Source organism: Monodelphis domestica, chromosome 6, assembly GCF_027887165.1.
Source record: "Monodelphis domestica isolate mMonDom1 chromosome 6, mMonDom1.pri, whole genome shotgun sequence".
NCBI classification, from domain to species: Eukaryota; Metazoa; Chordata; class Mammalia; order Didelphimorphia; family Didelphidae; genus Monodelphis; species Monodelphis domestica.
This window is the reverse complement of record NC_077232.1, coordinates 188392651-188416719: the sequence shown is the minus strand read 5'-3', so window position 1 is coordinate 188416719 and position 24069 is coordinate 188392651. Positions and strand designations below refer to the sequence as shown.

Here is a 24069-nt window from a genome sequence, read left to right as displayed (position 1 = left end):
TAGATCCAAGGGCTGCTAGATCCTTCCTAAGAAATTCAAGTTCCCTTCTGCCCACAAAAGCCATAAATTCAAGAATAGTCTTCTTGAATTCCCCTTTCCAGCAAACCCATGCTTCTGGTCATGAGCTTGTGCCAGAAATCCTCATAAACTTCCTGGCTGCCATTTATACAGCACTTTCAGCTTGCCTGCATTATCTCTGTTGTTCTTTACAGTAAACTCATAAGGTGACTACCACAAGCAATACTGTCACCCTTTTACAGAAGAGGATGCTTGAAATAATTCCCCATAGTTTCACAGCTAGTCAGTGTCAGAGAAAGGATTCAAACTCAGGTCTCTCTTGACTTCAAGAAGAGCACTCTACCCACTACTCCACATAGTGATGCAAGAACCAGAAGATCCTGGCAAGTATAGCTGCTTTGGTAGGCTCACAATGGCTGCAGTCAAACACAGACTCCAGATCATTTTGCAAATTATGATGATATAAAACATTATTATTATTAATAGTTATTATTTAAATAGTAATATTTTCAAATAAATCCTAATAAAAGCTTTATACCAGCTGGCAGAAAGGATCTGCAGGGGCCAGAAGACTTTGATTTATAAAGAAAATACCAAATAAGAATGAATGATAACATGCTAAATTAAAGGAAATTGTGCTGTGAATGCCAAGTATTTATAAAACCAGAAAAAAATGCCACTCAAACAGAGTTATTTAAAACAACAATCACTTCCTAGACCTTCACCTCCCCTTAGCATTTTCCTGTGAAGTGCTTCTTGGTCCCAAAGTCTGTCTGCCTTGAGCTGAGTCATTTTGGTGCAGTAAGGAAGCCATGTTGTCTTCCCTGGCTCAATTTAAGCCTTCACAAATGCCCTCTGTTTTTAAACATACAGACACCGCGGTGACTGTGTGTTTGTGACTCAAGGACAAATTCTAATCTTCAAAGCCAGACCTTTTACATAAACAGGCTCCATCTAGACACAAAAAGAGTATGATAGAGAAAAACAGAAAGCCAAAAGTCCTAGGGAAAGGATGCCTCTTTTAGAGGATTGAGAAGAAGGTCAAAGACAGGATGTGCAAAGACAATAGTCATTTTTACCATTTGAGACCTGGTTATCTAAAAACAGAATATGGGGCAAGGAAAGCAAGTGTTCTCCAGTGGGATTTTAAGTGAGCTTTCAGAAAAGAGAGGGCCTGAGTTTGCAAGTTCTCATTCTCCGAAGGGAATTTACTATCGCTTTGAATTTGACTTTTTTCTACCTTAATTTCCCCTGTGCCTCTTTGTCTCCTAAGGTGGTGCTTGCAATGCTGTCAACCTTGGGACAGAGTTTGTTTCAGCCAGTAAATAAGCCTAACTACTTTTCTCATGGAGTACAAGAACAATTGTGAAATTACAAAATTAAATACAACTTACAGGTGCTTTCTAGACTCTCTTTCAGGCATGTCACCTTGTGAATGAATAAATGAATGGACATTTAGTAAGTACTTTACTAGGTGCCAGATAGACTGCTAAGTATTTGGTAATACAAAGATAAAAAACAAGATAGTCCCTGACCTCAAGGAGCTTATATTCTAACAGGGGAAGAAAGCACATATGAAAAGAAAGCAGTAGCCAAGAAGGGCTGTTTTGAGAAATCACAGGGATGTCACAGAAGAGGAAAATCATAACATAATTGATTGATACATCCTTTCTAGGATGGAAACGTTAATTTATAATTTCCTGAAGGGATCTAAATGCAGACTAAAACATACTATATTTCACTTTCTTCATTTTTTTCTTATTTGAGTTTTCTTCTATAAAATGACTAATAAGGAAAAACGTTTTACATTTTTACAAATGTAAAATCTATGTCAAATTGTTATCTTAGGGAGGGAAAAAGGAAGAGCAAGCATTTGGCTCAGATTTTTAAAAAATAAAGGCTAAAATTGTTTTACATGTAATTGAAGAATAAAATAAAATATTATTTAAAAACTTAAAAATTTATTAATGTTCCCAGACAAAGTTAAAGGGAGGGAGTCTCTGGAAGGAATAAGAAAGGGCCTAGCTTCAGCCCTAGCCCTGGCCCATGGATATGTGAAATGTTATCTGAGAAACTCAGGAAGACTTGTATGAATGGATGCAGAGTGAAGAGAGTAGAACCCAGAGAACAATTTATGCAAGAACAACATTGTAAAGACAAACAACTTTGACAAATATATGATCAATTTAATGACCAACCACAATTCTAAAAGACCAATGATGAAGGATGCAAATATTTCCTAACAGACTGATAGATTCAGAATAAAGAATAAGACACAGTTTCACAGGGTCAACTGGAAAATTTGTTTCATTTGATCATATATAATTCTAAGAGTTTTTCTTTTTCTTTTTTCTTTTCTTCAATACTTGCTAATTTTTTAAAATGTACTTTAGAAAAAGACATGCTATTCTTTAGGAATACTGTTTTATGATCTAATCTAAATTTGCCCAGAAGAATTCAGATTATACATGAAACAAACTTCTTTAAATTTTTTTTACCCAAAAAATTTACATTTTTTTGGAAGCCATGGAGGTAGGAAGGTGAGAAAAAAGGGAGCATAGTTCTCTGCTGTTTCAATAAGATTGCATCCTTGAATTTTCTGGGAGGCCTGGAATGTAGTTACCACTAGGGTACAGTTAGCACTAAAAGAGTCCAGATCAATTCTCTTTAGGACCCAGTACTTATCAGAATTGATAAGGAAAGCATCCTTGTGACTTTTTCCTCCCATCCTAGAAAAGTGAAGATGATTTCAAAAGAATTAGAGAAATGCCAAGTGACTCTTGTCATCTATGTTATCATCTATGTTCATATTATACCAAAAGCATAAATAATGATGATTGCATTATTGGCACCCAGTAGGTGTTTACTGATGAATGAAAGCTGAAAATGTCCCTTACTTTCTCATTATTGTATTTCCTCCTTACAATGACAGTATGAGACTAGTACCACAGCTATTATTATCCTCATTTTACCTATGAGGAAACTGGCTCAGAGAGGTTTCATAACTTAGCCATGTACAAATAGCTACATAAATATCTGAGTAGGGACTTGAACCCAGGTCTCTCCTGGCTTCAAGTCCAGCACTCTTAGCATCACACCACACTGTCTTTTGATACCAGGACAAGGCTGAGGCAAAAACGGTTAGTTTCCTCAGTGAGACTGCCTGGGTCCACTGGGATTTCCTTGAATGATTAGCCTTTCATTCAGTTTGAGATAGGGAGAAAAATGACTTGTCTGACTTTTGTGGTCAACCAGAAAAAGTTGGAGGTAGGACAGCTAAATCAAGATGGAGGCTCCATTTTTCCTTCCCGTTGTGGCAAGGAAATATATTTTGGCAAGATTGTCCAAGAAATAAAGGCAGGAAATGAAAAGAACATCAGAGAATGTCCAAGGAAAAGAAGAATTTCTATTATCTAAAGAAACTTTTATAGTCAGAGGCTCTATTTAGTCTGGACTCTATTACTTGGGTACCTTCTGAGATATTACAAAAGAGTGTTGGTCAAACTTGGGAGAAACAGAAGATGAATCAGAAAAAAATACACACAAAAATATCCTTGCAATAGATCATTATCCTTGTGCATTCTTGCCTATCTGAAACCCCAATCATCTTCATCATAAAAATTTAGCATTTCTACACAAAAACCAGTCAAACATGCCTAGCCCACACTTACTCTGGGGAAGGAGAGGAGTATTGAATCCATATTTTCTATGTGCTTTTATAAATTATTCACCCATCTCATGCCCTGTGGCTTGAGAAGAAGATCATCAGAGACGCAAAGGCTTCGGAATCATTCTAACCCTTCCTTTCTTTGAGTGAGGGTCAGATTCTGGTTTTGCCCCAGATGGAACTCAGTGTAAATCAGAATGAGTCAGGAGTCTTGATGGTTCTGGTAGACTCTGAATAAAGCAGAAGCTTTCACTCCCTGAAGTAAATGATGGGAAACAAAATATTTCAAAGAACCAGGGAGCCAAAGCCAAGGTGAGCACTTATTAAAATACAGTTCCATAAAGGGGAGAGAGGTAGGCCCTTGCCTATTCTGTCTCTATTATTTAAAAATGAAACATACCAAAAACAACTGTGTACTCCTAATGAAGATGATAACATGATGCTTAGATGAGTGTAGTGAAGAAAGTGAGAGAGAGAACACAACGCATATGCAATACAACAAAGGTGATAAAACACCAGTATGCCTGGGGTCTCTGGGCTTTCTTCTCATTTTTTTCTAAAATTGAAAAAAATCAGGAAATATAAATTAGCCTCTATTTCCTTGTCTGAAGGTAGGATTTCCTTGGAGGGGAGAGTGGGAAGGGTAAGGATGCCTACTTTAGGAAAGGATGGGATGGCTCTAGGTAGAATCAATTTGGAGGTTAGAAAAGGCTTGAGAGGTTTGTAGGCCTTTAGTCTCCTTTCCCAATCTCTGCTGTTCCCTTCCTTCCACTCATCCCCTTCCCCAGCCCAAGGCTTTTCATTATTCTGCAAACAGCAAGCATTTTTAGCTTTCTGTGTTTTTCTTCAAAATCCGTGTTTCTGCTGCTTTGCTGGTTGCCCCCCCCCCCCAACTCACAGACACTCCAAGGTCAAAATCTCCTCAGTCCTAACAAATAAGAGACACAGGATGGTTGGGGGTGGGGGGTGGGACAAGGCATGGGGAGAAGAGAGGTAATGCCGAGAGAATGAAATTCAGTTTCTGGTAATGGATGAGCTACTAAAGATTTTTAAAAAAGGAGGGAAAATACTTTCAAAGTTATAAAACCTGCCTAAGACTGCAGGGGAATTTTTTTTTTTTTAGTAAATGACATTTCACAGACAGACAGACACACACACACACACACACACACACACACACACACACACACCCATGCTTTTCATGTACATAGATCACAAATTATCATTAAGAAAAAACACTTGCTTCTCCTTCATCACCATCCCTCTTGGCCCAGGTTCAAAGCTGCTTTATTTGGAGTCTTAGCACTTCCACCAGTCGCTTCTGACATGCCTGCTAGAGCTGAGCTGGGCTGGGCTGTCAGAAACCTTTCTCTTGTCTGTTTGCCAGCACCACTCTGGCTTCTAACCACTGCAGTGACAGGTTAGGAAATGGATTACTTTGCAGACTTCTTAAACATGTTAATATCCCCTCCAGGAGAGAACCAAAAAGGTTCCCCAAACAGACAGAAATTGGCAGCCCCCGGTGCCTAGCCTGACATGAGCAGAATAACAAGTTAAATCACCACACACACACACACACACACACACACACACACACACACACACACACACACAGAGTTAAAAATTCCAGAGCGATCTGGATTCATCTCCACCTTCTGCGGAAGTATTTCTCAGAGCTCAATAGCACAAGCAGGGTAATGAATTATTATGAAATGGTGACTTACTGCACTTAAAGGAAAAAACCAAACACATACACACAAGTCCCCAGGAGAAAGCTGTTGCTATCTTCTCTTTCTCTCTGCTTCTCGTCCCCCTGCCTGCTACAGAAGGGTCGTAGGCTGTTCTTTCCAAAATCAGGCAGGCAATCGCGAGCGAGCCCTTCCTGTTCTCTTCTCTCTCTCTTGGCTTGCAGCGGCAATCTCTCCTTCTGATGGGATCTCAAGGTGAAGCTGCTGTATCCCCTCCCATTTCAGAGTGAGAGGGATGGACTGAAGGAGGGAGGAAGGTCGGTCCTTGGACGGCTATCAGTTACGCAGTAAAAATAGACAAGAGGAGGGAAAACCCCCCTTCTGGACGGATTCCGAATTGTCTTAACTCGATGTTCTCAGTCCAAAAGACTCTAGCTGGTAATTTCCATTCTCGTGAAGTTCCAGAACATTAAGACATCTGTTTTTCGTAAACTGAGAGGCAACAGCAAACCCAGGATTAGAATCGGGTAAACTGCAGCAGCCTTCCCAAAGCCCAAGTCTGCCAGCTAATCCCAGGCACAATGGACTAGGAGGTAAACAGCCAAGTTTGTGCCCAGTTCCAAAAACATCTCCTGAGTGCAGATGACTAAGTATTCCTATAGTCAGCTTCCAGGAAGGACCAATCGCAACAATCCAGTTTATTAAGAGGTGTTTGGCTCAATTTCCAATTCTTCTTCAGAAAACAAGTCTTTGACTCCACCTCACCCCCCTACACCACTCTCCCACCTCAACACCACCCACTAGGAACACACATGCAAACACTAAGTCCCCCCTTCCCACCAAGATGAAGGAGCCTAAGACGGAGCTGGGGAGGACTGACTGACCTCTAGGCTCAGTGGTAAGCTAGCTGATCATTAAGACAGCACATTAAGGAAACCCACTGATGATGACAGAGGCAAAGATCACTTCCTATTCTCTGAACTGCCTCAACCAGTAGTGGAAACAATCTGTGCTCATGGAGAAGATCTTCATTCATTTTTCCTTCTGGCTAAACTATTGCAACAGTCTTTTCTGCTTGGTCTCCATCCCTCAAGGCTTTCCCCACTACAATCCATTCTCCTTTCAGAAGGCCAAAATAATTTTCCTAAAAGGTAGATCTAACCCCTACTCAGTAGATTCTAGTGACTCCCTACTATCTCTAGGATCAAACCTGATATGCCTCTGCTTGGCATTTAAAGCCCTTCCTGTCATTGCCCCTTCCTGTCTTTCAGGTCTTCCAGCACTTTGTTCCCCTATGGATATACTTCATTATATAGCTCCAATAGCATCTGTAACACTCAATGATCCCAATACTCCATTTCTCCTGATTCTGTGCTTTTTCACTAACTGTCTCCATGCCCAGAATGCTCTTCTTCACCTTCACCAACTGGGCTTCACTGGCTTCCTTCAAGACTCAGCTCAAACTACCATCTTCAAGATGCTTCTCTCTACCTCTTCCCCCTACTTCCAGTGCCTTTCTTCTAAGATTCCCTTCCATTCACTTCATGAATCTTATATTTCATGGTTATTTGTGTGTTGTCTCCCTCTTTAGAATGTTCATTCCTTGAAGGCAGCATTTCTTTGCTTTCCTTTGTATCCCCAGTGTCTGAAAAAAATTTTGACTCTTAATACGTGTTTATTGTCTGATTGATTGAATTTTAACTTGGACCTGATTTATAAATGACAAGGCTTGAGAGACATATAGCTGGAAAAGTAGCATGCCCATCTAACCACCCAACACCTACTAAGAAAATAGCAAATAGGTTGTTTCCCCATGTCTGGGATGCCCTTTCCCCTCACCTATGCCTCTTGGAATCATAGGATCATAGATTTAGATTTGGAAAGGATCTTTGTTGGTTTTGAGTGGTTTCAGTCATGCCTGATTCTTCTTGACCCTATTTGGGATTCTTTTGGCAAAGATACCAGACTGGTGCACCATTTCCTTCTCCAACTCATTTTGCAGATGAGGAAACTGAAGCAAACAAAGTTAAGTGACTTCCTCAGGGTCACATAGCTAGTAAGGGTCTAAGACTAGATTTAAACTCATGAAGATGAGTTTTCCTAATTCCAAGTCCAGTGCTCTCTCCATTGTACCACCTAGATGCCTTGGAAGGGACCTCACAGGTCACTGACTCCAGCTCCCTCAGTTTACTAATGAAATAGCTGAGAGCAAAGAATTAAGTTATTTCCCCAGAAATACACAGTCAGGAAGTATATGAGGTAGCATTTGAATTCAGGATTTTCTGGCTTCCTCTTCAGTATTCCATCAGGCTCAGCTTAGGAGCTACTCTCAAGGAAAACTTTTCCTGATAACTCCAATTGTTAGTTTTTTGTACACTTTCTTAAATTACTATATACCTATTAATATGTTCACATGTTATTCCTCTGCCCCAGGAGACTATAAACTCTTTCAAGATAGGAGTTGTTTTTCCTTCTGTCAGAGTCTTGCACAGCATCCAACAGATAATAGTCACTTAAACACTTCTTTGATTAGACTGGGTATACTCAGAAGGATAAGACATAGATAGCTGCAGAGCAAAGGCTATGTCTTATCCTTCTGAGGAGTATATAGAGCCCTGGGCTTGGAATCAGGAAGACTCGTCTTAATTATTTTGTTAACCCTTACTTTCTATCTTAGACAGGAATAGGAAAGTGGGCTAGGTGACTTGTCCAGGGTCACAAAGCTCGGAGGTATCTGAGGCCAGATTTGAACCCAAGTCCTCCGAATCTCAAGTCTGGCACTCTCTCCTCTGTGCCACTTAGCTGCCCTCAAGACACATCTTAAGTTCAAATCCAACTTCAGACACTTATTATGTGTGTAACCCTAGACAAGTCACTTAACTCTGTTTGCCTCAGTTTCCTCATCTGGAAAATGAGCTGGAGAAGGAAGTAGCAAACTGCTCCAGTATCTTTACCAAGAGAACCCCAAATAGGGTCACAAAGAGTCAGACACAACTGAAATGACTAAACAACAATCCTGTCCTCTAGGAACTTATATCAAGATGTGGAGATAAAACATGTGCATGAATAACCACACTATGAGGCAGTCTTTGGAGCATCCTGCAATTATAGCTAGCATTTATATAGCAGTTAGCTCTGAAACTTTTTATATATACATTATCTCACTGGCTCTTTTGCTTTTATTTTCATTGAGTCTTCACAATGGTCCTCAGGTATGACAAGAATTACCTGGTTAAGTTTATAGAGGAGGAAAACAGGTTTAGAGAAATCAAATGACTTGCCTGGGGTCAGACAAGATTTGAATCTCCTGACTCCAAGTTCAGAGCTCTCTTAGCTCACCACATTGTTCTCCTTTATGTGTAATGCACATAATTAGGGTTACAGAAGATAGTTCATTTCTAGTCAGAAAGGATATTTGAACTGGGCCTTGAAGGTTAAGTGGGGGAAGATGAACAGGAGGAGGGCATTCAGGAGGTGAGGAAAGGTACACAGGTAGGAAAATATGAACCATGACTCCTTGAAAGGAGAGATTGTCTTGCATTGTTTATTTGTATCCCCAGCACTTAGCACAGTGCTGGGCAAGGTAAGTGTTTTAATGAATTTTCATTCATTCATTCATTCATTCATTCATTCAATTCAATTGAATTCAGGTTGACTCTTCTACCTTCCTCACCCAACAACTAACTGTGCCAAGATTTTTCATCTTCCTCAGAATTAACCCTGAATTCCTTTACTTTCAAGAAATTCAAAATGAATACAAATAGAAACCTTCCCACCAAACCTGGAAGTGTTAAGAATTACTGTGCCCAGATTTTCATTATCTGGTGGCCAATCATTTGGCGGTGAGCCTCTCCAGTCTTAGCTAAGTTGATTCTCATTGATCATTCATTGCCAAGCTCATCCCCAAAGCTTGCCCAGTTTTCAAGGGGCCACCCAAACTGGTGGTGTACTGACAGTCTTTGAGACTCCAGGATCTTCTTTACTCCATGATTGGATATCAGAGAAGGATTTTAGTGGAGGGATCACAATTCCTATTTTATTGGAAAGACTGAAGCCAAACACCATGAGTTCCTATAACTTTCCTCCCCTCCACTGGAACTTGTGCCCTTTTTCACTCAGATTCAGAGGAAGAAGCAAGTATCCCTTCTAAGAAACATTGCTATAGCAATTATCTTTTCTTCTCCCAGATTCCTTGGATCTTTATCTGCCCCTCTTTACTGACTTCATCCCCTCTGCCTATAATTCAATTCAGTAAAGTTTTTAAGCATTTACTATGTGCCACTTATAGTAGGTAATAGACTATATCATATTATCAACAACTTGCATGCAATCAATATATAAAGGATAAAGTCCAGGAGACATAATGGGTGTGGAAAGGAAACAAGAAGGCACAGCATGGGGCATCTCCCTCCTTGTTCTTCACCAAGCAGTATTCCCTCTCCCCTTAACTCCTCCTTACCCCCATACAAACCTCCCATTATCCCCCATTTTTCCTATCCTATTTCCTTTCCCAAGAAATATAACATGGGAAAAGGTAGTTGGTAAATCTTGTAAAGAGAATAAAAATTAGACTGATGGGGACAGCTGGGTGGCTCAGTGGATTGAGAGCCAGGCTCAGAGACTGGAGGTCCTGGGTTCAAATCTGACCTCAGACACTTCCTAGAATCAATACACATAGTATTGATTCTAAGATGGAAGGTAAGGGTTTAAAAAAATAGACTGATAACTCAAGGGCTATACTGGCACTCATAGAATGGTAAAAAGATGTAAAGGAAACATGAAAGGATTTTCTGACAAAGATTAGAGAGAATATGAACAAGACCCACCACTGTGGATTGGGGTATGTGGTAAGAAGATGTGGGTGAAAATGAAGGGATTACCCTGGTGGACAGATCTATTGAAGTTAGTGACATTCTAGTTTCTGATTTGGCCCAAACTATGGCCATACCCTACTAATTAAGGTATCCATCTCTGGTCTCTACTCTTTTCCTTTGTGCTGGGCAATGGAGAGATAAAGATTACAAATGACACAGTCCCTGTCCTCAAAGAGGTTACAGTCAACTGGAAGTGAGTATACAGAGGAGTGTGATACAAGGTAGGGGGTGATGTATACAGCAGAGAGATCCACCTGAAATACTTTAGGAGAATTTAAGGAGAGAGAGAACACTTTTGACTAGAGGAAGTGGGGCATGGATGAGGAAGGTTTCATGGAGCTTGGAGATAGAGCATGGGCATAGAAAGGTTATGGAGAAAATATACATTCCAGAGATGAGAGTTAGCTAGAAAGGTTGGAACGTGACTGTGGAAAGTCATAAATTCTAAGAGGAATTTGTATTTTATTTTAGTATTTAGTCCTTTACTTTCCTTAAATGCATAAGTAAATGAACAAACATCACCGTCATCTATTCCTCTTAGTCTTGTGTTTCCTCTTCCTCCTCTTCCTGCTTTCTATCTCTCCCTTTCTCTCTCATATCATCACTGAAGTCTCCAAAGAATAATCTACAGAGAGCTGGCTCCTTTGACCTGCAAATATTTCAGCTAAGTCTACAATAACCTGGTTCCCTACCATCCCACTGCAACTGTTCTCTGTAGGGTCACAAATAGTCACCTAACTATGAAATAAAGTGGCCGTTTCTAATCTTCATCCTCCTGGGTGACTACAGCATTTGATATTCTTGGTCACCTTCTTCTTAAACTATTTTCTGCCTTGGTTTCTGGTGACATTGCATTCTCTCTATTTTCATCCAACCTCTCCAACTCTTCCTTCCCTATCTCCCATGTACCTCCTACTTCTGTGTCACAAGTTTAGGTGGTTCTCAGGGTTCTCTAGCCATCTGTTTCTAGATTCTCTTTCTTGCCTATTTTATCCATAGCCTCATTTATAACCTCTCTGCAAATGGTATATAGTTCATACACTTAGAGCTAGAAGGGATTGTTGGGGCCATAAATTCCCACCACTTCATCCATCAGGTGAGGAAACTAGAGCTGCTGAGACTTGCCCAAGTTTATATTAGAAGTAAGTGCCCTTCACATCTCTCTAGTGTCAATCTCTTTTCCAAACTGGGAGCTCCAATTTTTAGTGCTTGCTGGATACTTAGATACTTTGGCTTTGTTTCAAATTAAACACATATAAAAATGAATTTATCATTTTTCTCAAATCAGTTCTTCTTCCCAGCTTCCCCATTTCTATTAACCATTTCCCTAGGCACTGAGGTTCTAGAACTCATGACCCTTTTTGATTCCTCCCTTTTGTGCCCCACATACATTTGCCAAGTTCCATCAATTCTATGTCTTGATACTTTTACCTTTCTCATTGCCATTCTAGCTTGGATAGGAATTACTTTTTTTGTTTGTTTTCTTGTTGCCTTTTGGTTTTAGACTAAAATTATTTCCTATTATCCCCTGCTGCATTATTCATTCAACCTTCCCTGGTAACAAAGAAACATATTTAAGGAAAGAAAAGGAGAAAGAAAAGGAAAAAAGAGTAAGGAAAAAGAAAGGATGGAAAGAAGAAAAAAGAAAAGAAAAAAAGACTGCATAATAATAGTTAGCATTTATATAGACCTTTAAAGTTTGCAAAGTTCTTTAAAAATATTACTTCATTTTATCCTCACAAAAACCCTGGGAGGTAGGTGCTATTATCATCTCCATTTTTCTTTTATAGATGAAGGTACTAGACTAGGTCATATTATAATTGACAGAGGTTAAATGAGCTGCTCAGTCACAAAGCTAGTAAATATAAGAAGTCAAATTTGAACTCAGGTCTTCCTAACTCCATATCTAGCTCTCTATCTATTATGCTACCTAGCTGACTCTGCTGTTTCACATCTATAATTTCTCCTCTCTCTCCTGAAAGGAGAAAAGTGTTTCATTATTAGTTTTCCAAGACTAAAATCAGTCATTATAATTAATCAGTATCTACCTCAATTACTTATGTCTTCTCAGATTGCTCTGAATTCCTTATATTCATTGTTTCTTATGGCGTGAATAGTATTCCATTGCATTCATATACTGCAGTCTCTTTCAGCTATTTCCCTGTTGATGTGCATCTACTTTCCAATTGTTTTTGTTTGGTTTTGTTTTCTGTTGCCATAAAAGAAGTGCCTTTATAAATACATTAGTATATAGAAGACTTATCCTTTTGTCTTTGACCTTTGGGGCATATAACCAGCAAAGGCATTGCTGTGTCAGTGAGCATAAAGAGCTCCATGACCTTTTTGCCATCATTCCAAAATATTTTCCAGAAAAGTCGAACCATTGCATAGCTCTACTAATGCTCTTTTGGTGTCCCTAGCATCTCGAAACTCCCCCAACACTTACTATATCCATTTTTTAAAGTCATCGTTGTAACTTTGAACAGTAAGGAGAAACCTCAGAGTTGTTCTGATTTGCATTTCTCCTATTAATAATCTGGATCAGTCTCTCAAGTGGTTGTTGACATTTGGTAATCCTTTTGAAAAGCATATCCTTTCATTATTTACAGCTATCTTTAAGGTCTACTTTGATGCAAGGGGACCCTAGGTAGGCTCAGCAGATTGAGGACCAGGCCTACAGACAGAAGGTCCTGAGCTCAAATCTGGCCTCAGAGACTTCCTAGCTGTGTGACCCTGGTCAAGTCACTTAGCCTCCATTGCCTAGTACTTCCTGCTCTTCTGCCTTAGAACCAATACATGGTCATGATTCTAAGACAAAAGGTTAAAAAGGAAAAGGGAAGGAGAGATACTTTGAAACAAAAATATTGTTCACTTGTATTTCTCTTCTTATTATTTTCACAATGATTTTTAGGGTTTTTTTTTTGGCTACAGGTTTTGAACTTCATACAATCAAATATTTTGTGATCTCTTCCATACCTTCTTTTGTTATGAATATGTACTTTTAGGGAGATGGCTCTAATTATGTCTTACCTAAACTGACACAGTATCCACCTAATTGGTATTCCCATCTCCAATTTCCATACTGCCATCTGTCTCTTTCTCTCTCCCTCCCTTCTAATCCTTTATATGTACTGCTGCCAGATTAATCTTCTTAAAGGCAGGTCTTATTATATCACTTCTTTCCACCCCTTTGATTAAAAACTTTCCATTGGACTTTCTTTTATAGAGAATTCTTCACTTGGTATTGAGAATCCTACACAATCTGGCTCCAACCTATCTTCGCAGTCTTATCTCATTGGAATGATATACCTTTACTTTATTTAGTATGCTATACTCCAGTCAAAATGGAGTCTTTACTTTTCCCTAAACAGTCCTGCTATTCTTGCCTCTAGAACTTGTCTTTCCTACTCTTCAATCCTCTCCTGACAGTTAAAATCCTAACCCTCTTTAAAAAAACAAACAGCCCTTACCTTCTGTCTTAGAATCAATACTGTGTATTCATTCCAAAGTAGAAGAGTGATAAATGCTAGGTAATGGGGGCTAAGTTACTTGTCCAGGGTCATACAGCTAGGAATTGCCTGAGGCCAACTTTGAACCCAGAACCCACTGTTAGAAAAAGTTACAATTGTGACTAATATACATCTTGTTGTTCAGGTATTTTTTTAGACATGTCTACCTCTTTTGTGATCCATTTGGAGTTTTCTTGGCAAAGGAACTGGAGTGGTTTACCATTGCTTTCTCCAACTCATTTTACAGATGAAGAAACTGAGACAAACTGGGTTACATGATTTATCCAGGGTCATATAGCTAATAAGTGTCTGAGGTCACATTTGAACTCAAGCCTTCCTGATTCTATCACTTAGCTACCTAGTTGCCAATACACATAGTCAAGCAAAATCCCCATACTGACTTTAAGGATCATGTGGATTAAATATCTGGAGGACCTCCACCCAGTCCAATCCTGGAAGGACTCACCATGGCAGTCAGAACCACATGTCTGACTGATGTGATGACATAGTGGCTCCACAGTGGAGGTTGTGGGCCAGTCAAAGAATCTGGAAGGATCCAGGGAAGAGGCTGAGAGGGAGGTTTGAAAAACCATTGTGGGAAGCTCAGTAGCTATTTTTTCTCCCATCCCTGTCCCTGGTCTGACTCTTTCCTGAGCCTTTCTCTCTCATCTTGTCATCTCTAGCAAGCAAGGCATGGAGGGGACCTTTCCAGGCTAGAACCTGGACCTGATCCTACTTAAGTTAGAAAGTTAGAAAGGCTGGAAGCCTTATTTCTCTGTCTTTACTAATAAATCCTTATCAATTTAGTATAAATTTTATTTATAACAGAAACATTTCTTAAGTACCTACTATGTCAGCCTGGGGTAGGTAAAGACAAAAACCAAACTAGTCCCTACCCTCAGAGAATTTACATTCTATTAGAATACGCCTCTCCATCATCCTTACCTGTTGACATCCTTCCCATCCACCAAGGGCTGGCACAATGGCACTTCCATATATATATGCTTCATGAATTCCTCTAGCTGGAAGTGATCTCTCCCTCGTCTCATTTTAAAGGATTTTGTCCTATTATGTATAAACCACATTCTAGAAAGGCTGCAAGGCATAATGGATAGAGAGAGCACTGAACTTGGAACTAGCAACCCATGGTTGGCATACCTCATCAGCCCCTTATTAGCATGGGATAATGGACAAGACACTTACCTTTCTAAAGCTGTCTCCTCATTTGTGAAACAAGGCAAAGAATATCTAAAGCACTTGCCTCACAATAGTGGTAAGGACTGAATGTAATCAAAATACTTTGTAGACTTTAAAGATTATATATATGTACATATAAATACTTATATATATAAACATCTATGACTATTATTAATTATTTGTATTTCATTTACTCTGCCCATTTCATATCATTCCCATTAGTTTGTAAGCTTCTTGAAGGTAGGAACATCATATCTTGTTCATTCTGTTATCTCTTCAGGGCCCAACACATCCTTTTTTCACAGGCTAGACTCTTAAAGAAGAAAGGAAGGAATAAAGAGAAAGAAGGAAGATGAAGGGGGTGGGGGGAAGGAAGGGCAGATCAGTTTGGAGTTCATACTTGCTGCTAGATTTCCCAGTGTACAATGTCTTTGCCAGCAAGCAAGAGAAGAAATTGAGAAATGTACTTTTGGTTGTCTTATCAGGGTGGATAGAGACATTTAGTACCATTTCTTTTGAAGTCATAAAAGTCCTTTTAAGAGAAATAATAAAATCTGATCAAAATCACAAATGGAGAAGAGTGATCTAGTGAGTGTGTTCATATAAGAGAATGACATAGGGAATCCATGATATATTTTATTTTGAATTAGGATTTAGGAAGAACAAAAAGCATTTATGTAACATTAAATATTGGAGAGATGCATGATGGATATAAGCAGCTTGGAGTATATTACCAGTGATGACTTAGGCACAAAAAATAGGGTCAAACTCTGGCAGAGAAACATTAAATAACATCCCTAGAGTCCCACAGCTAGTACATGTCTAATGCAAAATCTCCTAACTCCAGGTCCAATTTTCTCTACTCACGGGTAGATGACAGGCAATTTTGATTCTGTGTAAGAAACAACTTCCTAAGTTAGCCAAAAGGAGAATGGGTTGCCTCAGGGGGTTGTGGGTTTCCCATCTCTAGAGGCATTTAGCCACATGTTGGAGGGATATGCCATTGGATATTTAATTCAATGTTGTTGAGTATGCCATAGAGGGAGTTTTAATGTAGGTACAAGTCAGGCAGGAGTCCTATGAGAACCCCACAAGCCCTGAAATTGGGTGATTTTTGCATCTTCAGCAGCATGATCAGTGAATCATAAACATTTACTAAGTGCCTACTATGTACCAGGAATTCCATCAAAGCATGATATGCTTTAAAGAGTCCTATTGGGGGAAGCTGGGTATCTCAGTGGATTGAGACCCTGAGATGGGAGGTCCTGGGTTCAAATCTAGGCTCAGGCACTTCCTAACTGTGTCCCTGGCCAAGTCACTTAACCCCATTGCCTAGCCCTTACCACTCTTCTGCCTTGGAACCAATACATAGCATTGACTCCAAGTCAGAAGGTAACGGTTTAAAAAAAAAAAAAAGAACCCTGAACTAGGGAACAAGGTATTTGAGGTAGTACACACAACTCTGCCATGTGCTTTTAGGCAAGTTACTTTATCTTGCTGGATGTCAGTGTCCTCAGTTATAAAATGAGGAGATTATACCAGATGACCTGCCAGCTCTAAATCTATGGAAGAAATAGTTATGGCAGGTTGTTTATCATAAGACTGAAGTCTAATCTATTTGGTTAATAGAAGGTTAATATAATGATATGAGGGTACTGTGACTGGTATTTCCCAAACGTACAGTTTATACTCCAAAAACTCATTTGGTAAGTCATCTATCATTCAAAAGGCATCCCTCCCATAGATAAAAGCTATAAAAGGTTCTTAGGTTCCTACACCAACCCACAAAAGTCAAATCAATGTATCAATAGTGCTGTGTGCATAAAACAATATAACCCAACCACCATATAGAATCCAATTGTGATGGGGAAAAGACCTTCTATTGTCTGACTTGGGATGCCAAGAACACATTATCCTCACTCCGCCCAGGGATGGGGAATGGGGATTCCATCTCCTTCCCAGCCCCCATATTTGCTTAGCAGTGAGAACAGGAACTAGTTCCCCCAGTGCCAAGCCACTTGTGGTGGTTCCCATGGTCCAGATCAGTGGCCACACAGCAGGGCGAGTTCCCAGGGGATAGCAAATGACCTGTTATGGCTTGGAGAGGACCCAGGAGCTGTATGTGTTAGAGGATGGATATCAAGACCTTCTGCCTATTTGTCAAAGAAATATAGAATTGAACATGTATAACCTTTATCAAATGTTTGCCTTCTCCATGAGGTGTGAAGAGGAAAATAGTGGGAGTGAATCTGGAACCCCAAAATTGTAAAAAACAAAGGTTAAAAATGTTTACTTGCCATTGGAAAAATAGAAAATATATAATTTTGTATGATTTATATAAATTCATTTACATAAAACATAAAATTTTCCTTTAAAAAATATCATAGAATTTTAAAGAAGAGCTAGTGTTTACACAGCACTTTAATGTTTGCAAAGTGCTTTCTTTACAGATGTTATCTCATTTGATCTTTACAACAACCTTGGTGGTAGATGCTCTTATTATCCCCAACCAAAGCCAAGAAAGGCAAAGTATCTGGCCTAGGATCACAGAACTAGTAAGAGTCTGAGGCAGGATCTGAATTCAGGCTGGCCTCAGTTTCCTCATCTCTAAAATAAGAGGATTGTACTACTTGGCCACTCCAGTTCCAGTTCCCTCCAGTTCCAAACCTCTGAACCTATGCAACTCCATCACAATCAAACAAGATTCATCAGGGACCCATCAGTCGTTTAGTCCAACCTATACCTGAAAAGGTGTTACACAGCACACCTAATAGATGATCATTCAGGCCGCTTGAAGCCCTCCAGTGAGGGAGAACCCATGACCTCCAGAGATAACCCATTCCACATTCAGATAGCTCTTAGTATTAAGACACTTTTCCTGACATCAAGGTCAAATATGCCTGTTTGGAACTTCTACTGACTGTTCCTGGTTCTGCTCTCTGAGGCCAAACAGAATAAGCCAATTCTATTTCTTCAAGAAAGTCTTTCACATATTTGGAGATGGCAGTTATGTCTCTTGGAGTCTCTGGGCCAAATACCTTCAGTTTTTTCAACTGTGTATTGGTTCCAAAGCAGTAGAATGATAAGGACTAGGCAATGGGGGAGAAATGACTTGCCCAGGGTCATAGAGCAAGGAAACGTCTGAGGCTGGATTTTGAACCCAGGTTCTCCTGTATCTAGGCTGCCCCTCTTCAACCAATTTTCACATGACATGAATTCAAGTCCTTCACCATCCTGACTATCTTCCTCTAGAGGATTTCCTGTTTATCAAATGTCCTTCCTAAAGTGGGACACCCAGAACTGAATGCAATATTCCCAATGTGGTCTGACCTGTGCAGAGCTTCTTCAGTCCAGGAGTTTAGGAAGTTATGCATTTCCAAATGCAACCCAAGATTGCAGGTATATGCACTGAACCACTGCTTAATCTGAGCCAGCTTCCCAACAACCCCTTTCCCATAGTCTTAGACTCTCAGAGGACCGCAGAGACCATTGCTGACACCATATAAATCTGAACCTGACTTAAATTGTCAATCAGTCAATATTTGAACACCTCTAGGAATGGGGAACTTACTACCTCAAGGCCATTCATTGAATATCTGGCTTGACTTTCTCATTTTATAGAGGTTGAAACTGAGGCACAGTTTCTTTTCCTTTTCTTTTTTAAGGCAGAAGAGCAATAAGGGCTAGGCAAAGGGGGTTAAGAGACTTGCCCAGGGTCACATAGACAGTTTCCTTTCTCAGGGGGGTTCCAGGAATGGACCACCCTGTTTCCCTTTTTGCCAACAATGATTGTTGCTCCTAACCAAGTTTCTCTTCTTTGAAGATAAGAACAGAATGCCACCTTACAGTGTTGTCCCTTTATTTCCCCAAACAAATATATAGCCCTCCTGAGGTTTGTTTGTTATTTTAATTACCACAAAACAAAAATGTCTCAATAATATCTCCCCCTCACTTTCCTCTTTACCCCTACCAGAGACACCTCCCTTGGAACAAATTAGTACGACTGAGTGAGTGAGCTAAACCAACCCATTGGCCATGTCTGAAAATGTAGACCTCCTTTCCTCATCTATAGGTTCCCCACCCTCTGCTCAGAGGAAGGTCATAGATTCATCCACAGGGCTTTTCAGTCAAGGCTGGTCAGGATTCTGAAGGCTCTTAAGGTTACATTTCTCGACTTCATTGCATGCATCGTGAAAATTGTTCTCTTGGTCTGACTCACTTTGTTTTTCATAAATTCATATAAGCTATCATCATCCTAATAACACCCCCATTTATATATCTCTTTTTCTGTGCTAAGCACTAACAATTATCATCTCATTTCATCCTCACAACAGCACTGGAAAGTACTCTCTAAATTTCAGATCTCTCTGAATTCTTCATTCTTATTTCTTATAGTACAACATGATTTAATTGCACTCTCATGCCACAGTTTGTTGTCATTGCCTAACTGACGGAACCTATTTTGTTTCCATTTTTTTTTACTACCACAAAAAAGTTCTGGTATTAATACTTTTGTGTACATGGAACCTTCCCCTCTGTCTTTGATCTACTTGGGGGCATGTACCCAATAGCGGTACTGATGGATCAAAGGGTTTGTATAATCTAGAGGCTTTTCTGCTCTCTTCACTCATTATTTCACATAGACTCTCCCCTGTTTCTCTGAATGCCTCATATTCATCATTACTTAAGATACATTACATATATGTGCCATATTTTTTAGCCTATCTCAATTGAAGGGCATCTATTTAATTTACTATATCAGTTACCCCAAAGAGGTCCATTAAGAGAGTTAATATTTTGTTTTGTACAGGACCTTTATGTCATTGAACTCGATCTGTCTTTATGCCCAATCATGTGATCTCTGGGACAAAGGGCATGGACCATTTGGTTGGCTTTACTTTTATATTTTTCAGAATGGTTGGACACTCTCTTCTTCACTAGCAATGCATTAATATGTCATTGATTTCATTTCTATTATTATTATAGATATTTTACTTTATCAAATGCATGTAATAACAAGTTTCTACCTAAGCTTTCCAAAATTATATTATACAAATTGTCTCCCTCCCTCTCTCTCAGCTTCCCTCCTGGAGCTGTTAGCAATTCAATCAGGGTTATACATGTATAATCGTGTCATTGATTTCTTCAGGAGCTGTCACCAAAAAAAGGAAATCCACTGAAAATCCACTCTTTTCTAATTCCCTTTTCCGTTTTAGAAAACACAAGTTAACAATGCAGGTGATGAAAATTCAGTAATAAAAAATGAGGAGGAGGATAATGATGGCTGACACACTTACAGCTTTAAGAGAGGCTAAATATGATTTACTTATGTTAACTCATTTAATCTTCACAATAACCTAGTGAGGCAAGTGCTATTATTACACCAGTTTTACTGATGAAGTAACTGAGGATACGAGAAATGAAATTACTTTGTTGGGGTCACAAAGCCATTAAGTACCTGAAGCAGGATGCAGTCAGTTACTCCTAACCCCAGATCCCATACTTTGTCCACTATCACAGGGCTGCCTGTTATGGAGACAAGATCTCATTCCTAAGTGTTTTACCTGCTATTTCCCTCCAAGCCTTCTCTTCTGTAATCTGAGTAAATAGCTGATCCTGCTGATCCCATTATGGAATGGGAGCTCCAATCTTCTTGAATTATCCATTAAAGCTTTCTTTGTTTTCCCCTCTTTGGGCTATTTCCTCTCAGGCTTTCACAGAGTCTCAGACTTGGGAAGTCAACTTGGCCAACTCCTACCTAAATGGGATCTCCTCAAAGTATACCCAACAAATGATTATCCTATCCTGCCTCTGCTTGTACACCTCTAGTGAGGGGAGACCTCCTACCCCTTGGGACAGCTTATTCTTTTGGCTAGCTCTGCAGGAAAGTCTTTCCTTCTATTAATTTAGCTTATATTAATGAAGCAAGGTAGTTCAGTGGCTAGAGTATTTTACCTAATGTCAGGAAGATTCAGATTTGCCTCCGATAATTATTAGCTGTATAACCCTGGACAAGTCACTTGGCTGTAGTATACCTTAGTTTCTTTCCTCAATTGTGAGGCAGGGATAACAGTAACCATGAAGGACTGTTGTGAGGATGAAAGGAGATGGTATAGATAAAGCTCTTTGTAAATCTTAAATCACTACATGAATGCTAGATAATAAGTATTATTTCAATTTATTTTGACATTCACTTAAAAAAAAAAACCCTTACCTTCTGTCTCAGAATCAATATGGTATATTGGTTCCAAGACAGAAGAGTAATATAGACTAGGTAATGGGGGTTAAGTGACTTGCCCAGGGTCATAAAGCTAGGAAATGTCTGAGGCCAGGTTTGAACCAAGGACTTCCCATCTTTAGGCCTGGCTCTTAATCCTCTGAGCCACCCATGTGTTCCTGACATTTACTTTTTTATTGCTAGCCAAATGGCAAACCACTCCAATATCTTTGTCAAGAAAATCCAATGGACAGTGTGGTCTATAGAGCCATGAAGAGTTAGATATCACTGAACAACAACAACGTTATTATTGATGGTAAATACTTCTGTCAGCAATGTTGACTCTTGGGAGTCAAATGAAGCAATTCTGAAGCCTCTTCCACGCCACTGCCCTTTAAGTTACTTGAAGACAGCCAACACGCCCAAGCTGTTTTCTCTGCCTTAATGTTCCCAATTCCTTCAGTTGATCCACATAGCAATAGGCAACTAGTGGTACAGTGGACAGAGCTGGAAGGGTCCTTAATAGTTACCTCATCCAAATTCTTCATTTTTAGAAAAGTAAACAGACCCAAAGAGGTTAAATTACTTGTCCCCAAGATCACAGCTAGAAAGATGAGAAGGCAGAATTTGAACCCATGGTATTCAGACTTCAAATCTACTACTTTGAGTTCCTTTAGGCTTCCTTTCTAACAACTAAAAGGAGTGTAAAAAGCTTTTTTTCCCCTTAAATCTGTGCCTATGGTGTTAACTTTTTGATATTCATTTCCAGACCTGACAGACACGAAGAAGAGTGAGTCATTCCTGTTTTTTCAAGGCATCAGAGCCAAGCTACACTATCCTCAAGATATGGGCTGGGGCCAGAGAAAGGGGTTGTTGAAAGCATGCAGTGTAGGCAAAGGAACAGAGCTGGAGGCCTCCCATATTCAAAGAGCAAGGCAGACACACCTGTTTGAGGTCATTATTTTTCTAAGCTACCCCGTAGTAGCTTAGCATTCTGACATGTACAGGCTAAGGAGGAGACAGCCTCCAATGGCCAACGGTGGAGAAAAACATGGCTCGGTGGTAAAGAAAATCAATCTGGAACAAAAAGCAAATCCCTCTTTTATTAAAACAAAAAGGAAAATGAGACATAAGCCTAATCTGGGATGCTATGTACAGTGACTGAAGAAACTGGAAAGTGTTGCTTTGTAGAGTGAGCCAGAATAGACTGTTTTTAATAAAGGCTTGGAGGGTTGGGGTGAAGAGGGAAGATTTAGAATGGTCATTCCCCCTCCCTCTGCTCTTCCATAGCCCTCAACTCCAAATATACACCTTGGATTTGTCAGGAATGGAGAAGGGGGGAAAAAAGGAAAGAGGGAAATTTTAGAAGGGAGGGAACTTGAGTTGATAATGGAATGGGGATAGAGAAACAGACCAGACATGCGATTTCATTTGGTATAGTGATCTCCCCAGGAGACACCTCTGCTCCTGCAGGTCAATACCTTCTCTGAAATTGATATTCACAGAGAGTTGTCTGAGCAGAGGTGTCAAATACAGAGGCTGGACAACACTGCCACCCCAAGAGCCTCCTGAACCAAAATTAAAATATAATGGGGGTAGCTAGGTGGCATAATGGATAGAACTCAGGTCTGAAGTCTGGTGAGAACCTGAGTTCAAATCTGATCTCAGACATGTCCTAGCTGTGTGACCCTGTTACTTAACCCTGTTGGCCTATTCCTTGTCCTTCTCTCTTACAGTTGTTACAAGACAGAAAATGAGACTTTAATATATATATATATATATTTAATTGGGAAATGTTTAATGTAATTAATAAAAAAATAGGATACAACAATAATGTTCGTCATTGGCTTTCTGCAGGGATCCTTATGGATAGTTAAAGGCTGTTTCTATTTGTCTTTGACACCACTGTCCTAGAGCACTGAGGAGTAACTTGATCAAGGAGTAGCTTGACCACAACCAGAATGGGTCCAAGGCAGACCTTGAACCCAATTCTTTCAAGCCTTGCTCTCTACCCTATACTGCCTCGATTAAAATGGTAAATAAATGGAGGCAGCCAAGTGGGTCAGTGGATTGAGATCCTTGCCTAGAGATAGAAGACCTTGGGTTCAAATCTGCTCTTAGACACTTCTTAACTGTGTGATCCTGGGCAGGTTACTTGGCTTCCATTGCCTGCCCTTTACTGCTCTTCTACCTTGAATCCAATATATAGTATTGATTCTAAGAGGAAGGTAAAGGTTTAAAAGAAACAACCCAGTGGTATGTAAACATCTTAAATAAACTGGTAGTTGAATGCTGAGCCAGTCAGTCAGCAAGCATTTATTGAGCTTACTAAAAGCTGGGGATTAAAGAAAAGTAAAAGTCAGTCCCTGACCTCAAGGAACTCACTGTCTACTGGGGGACAGAGCAAGTTAACTAGGCAGAAACAAGCCAGAGACAAGATAAATAGGCCACTGGCAGCGATTTTTGAAAGATCCTAGAGATTGAGAGAGCTACCAAAGGATTGGTGAAGGGAAAATGGCCCAGGGGATGAAATGGAGTATGAAAGAATAAACAATTAAAATTAGCTTCTTAAAGAGGCAAGTAGATTATATCTCACCTACAAGGTGGAGTTGAAACTCTTGGATTTTGAATTGTCACTAGGAGGGAATGCAATCAGGCTAGATTTGGTTCTCAAAAATGTAATTTGCATCAATTCAATAAGCATTGAAAGAAACAGTTCTTTCCTCAATGAAGAATAAGCACTTTTTTGTTTAAAAATGGAAAACTGTCTACTATGATGCTGAATGGATTAGGGACTTCTGTGTTAAAAGATCCTATTTCCGGCACATTCCTCATTAAGCTATCATTTTCCAAACAGGTTCCAAGGAATTGTTGAGTTCAGACCTGATTGTCAGAGAAG

At 39.7% G+C, this 24069-nt stretch overlaps 1 protein-coding gene across 6 annotated transcripts in view; it reads right to left on the bottom strand.

The window, feature by feature from the left end:
- The window catches only part of TRIM2 (tripartite motif containing 2), a 241076-nt gene that overhangs the window by 104657 nt on the left and 112350 nt on the right, over positions 1 to 24069 (bottom strand). The window contains exon 1 of one of the 6 annotated variants that reach the window (XM_016423168.2): positions 5410 to 6080. The exons of 3 other annotated variants lie outside the window; for them this stretch is intronic. The gene's annotated coding sequence lies outside the window, so the exon portion shown is untranslated. Of the gene's footprint in view, positions 1 to 5409; positions 6081 to 24069 lie in introns of those variants that run through there. 2 more of the 6 variants (XM_007496223.3, XM_007496220.3) reach the window with 2 other exon arrangements.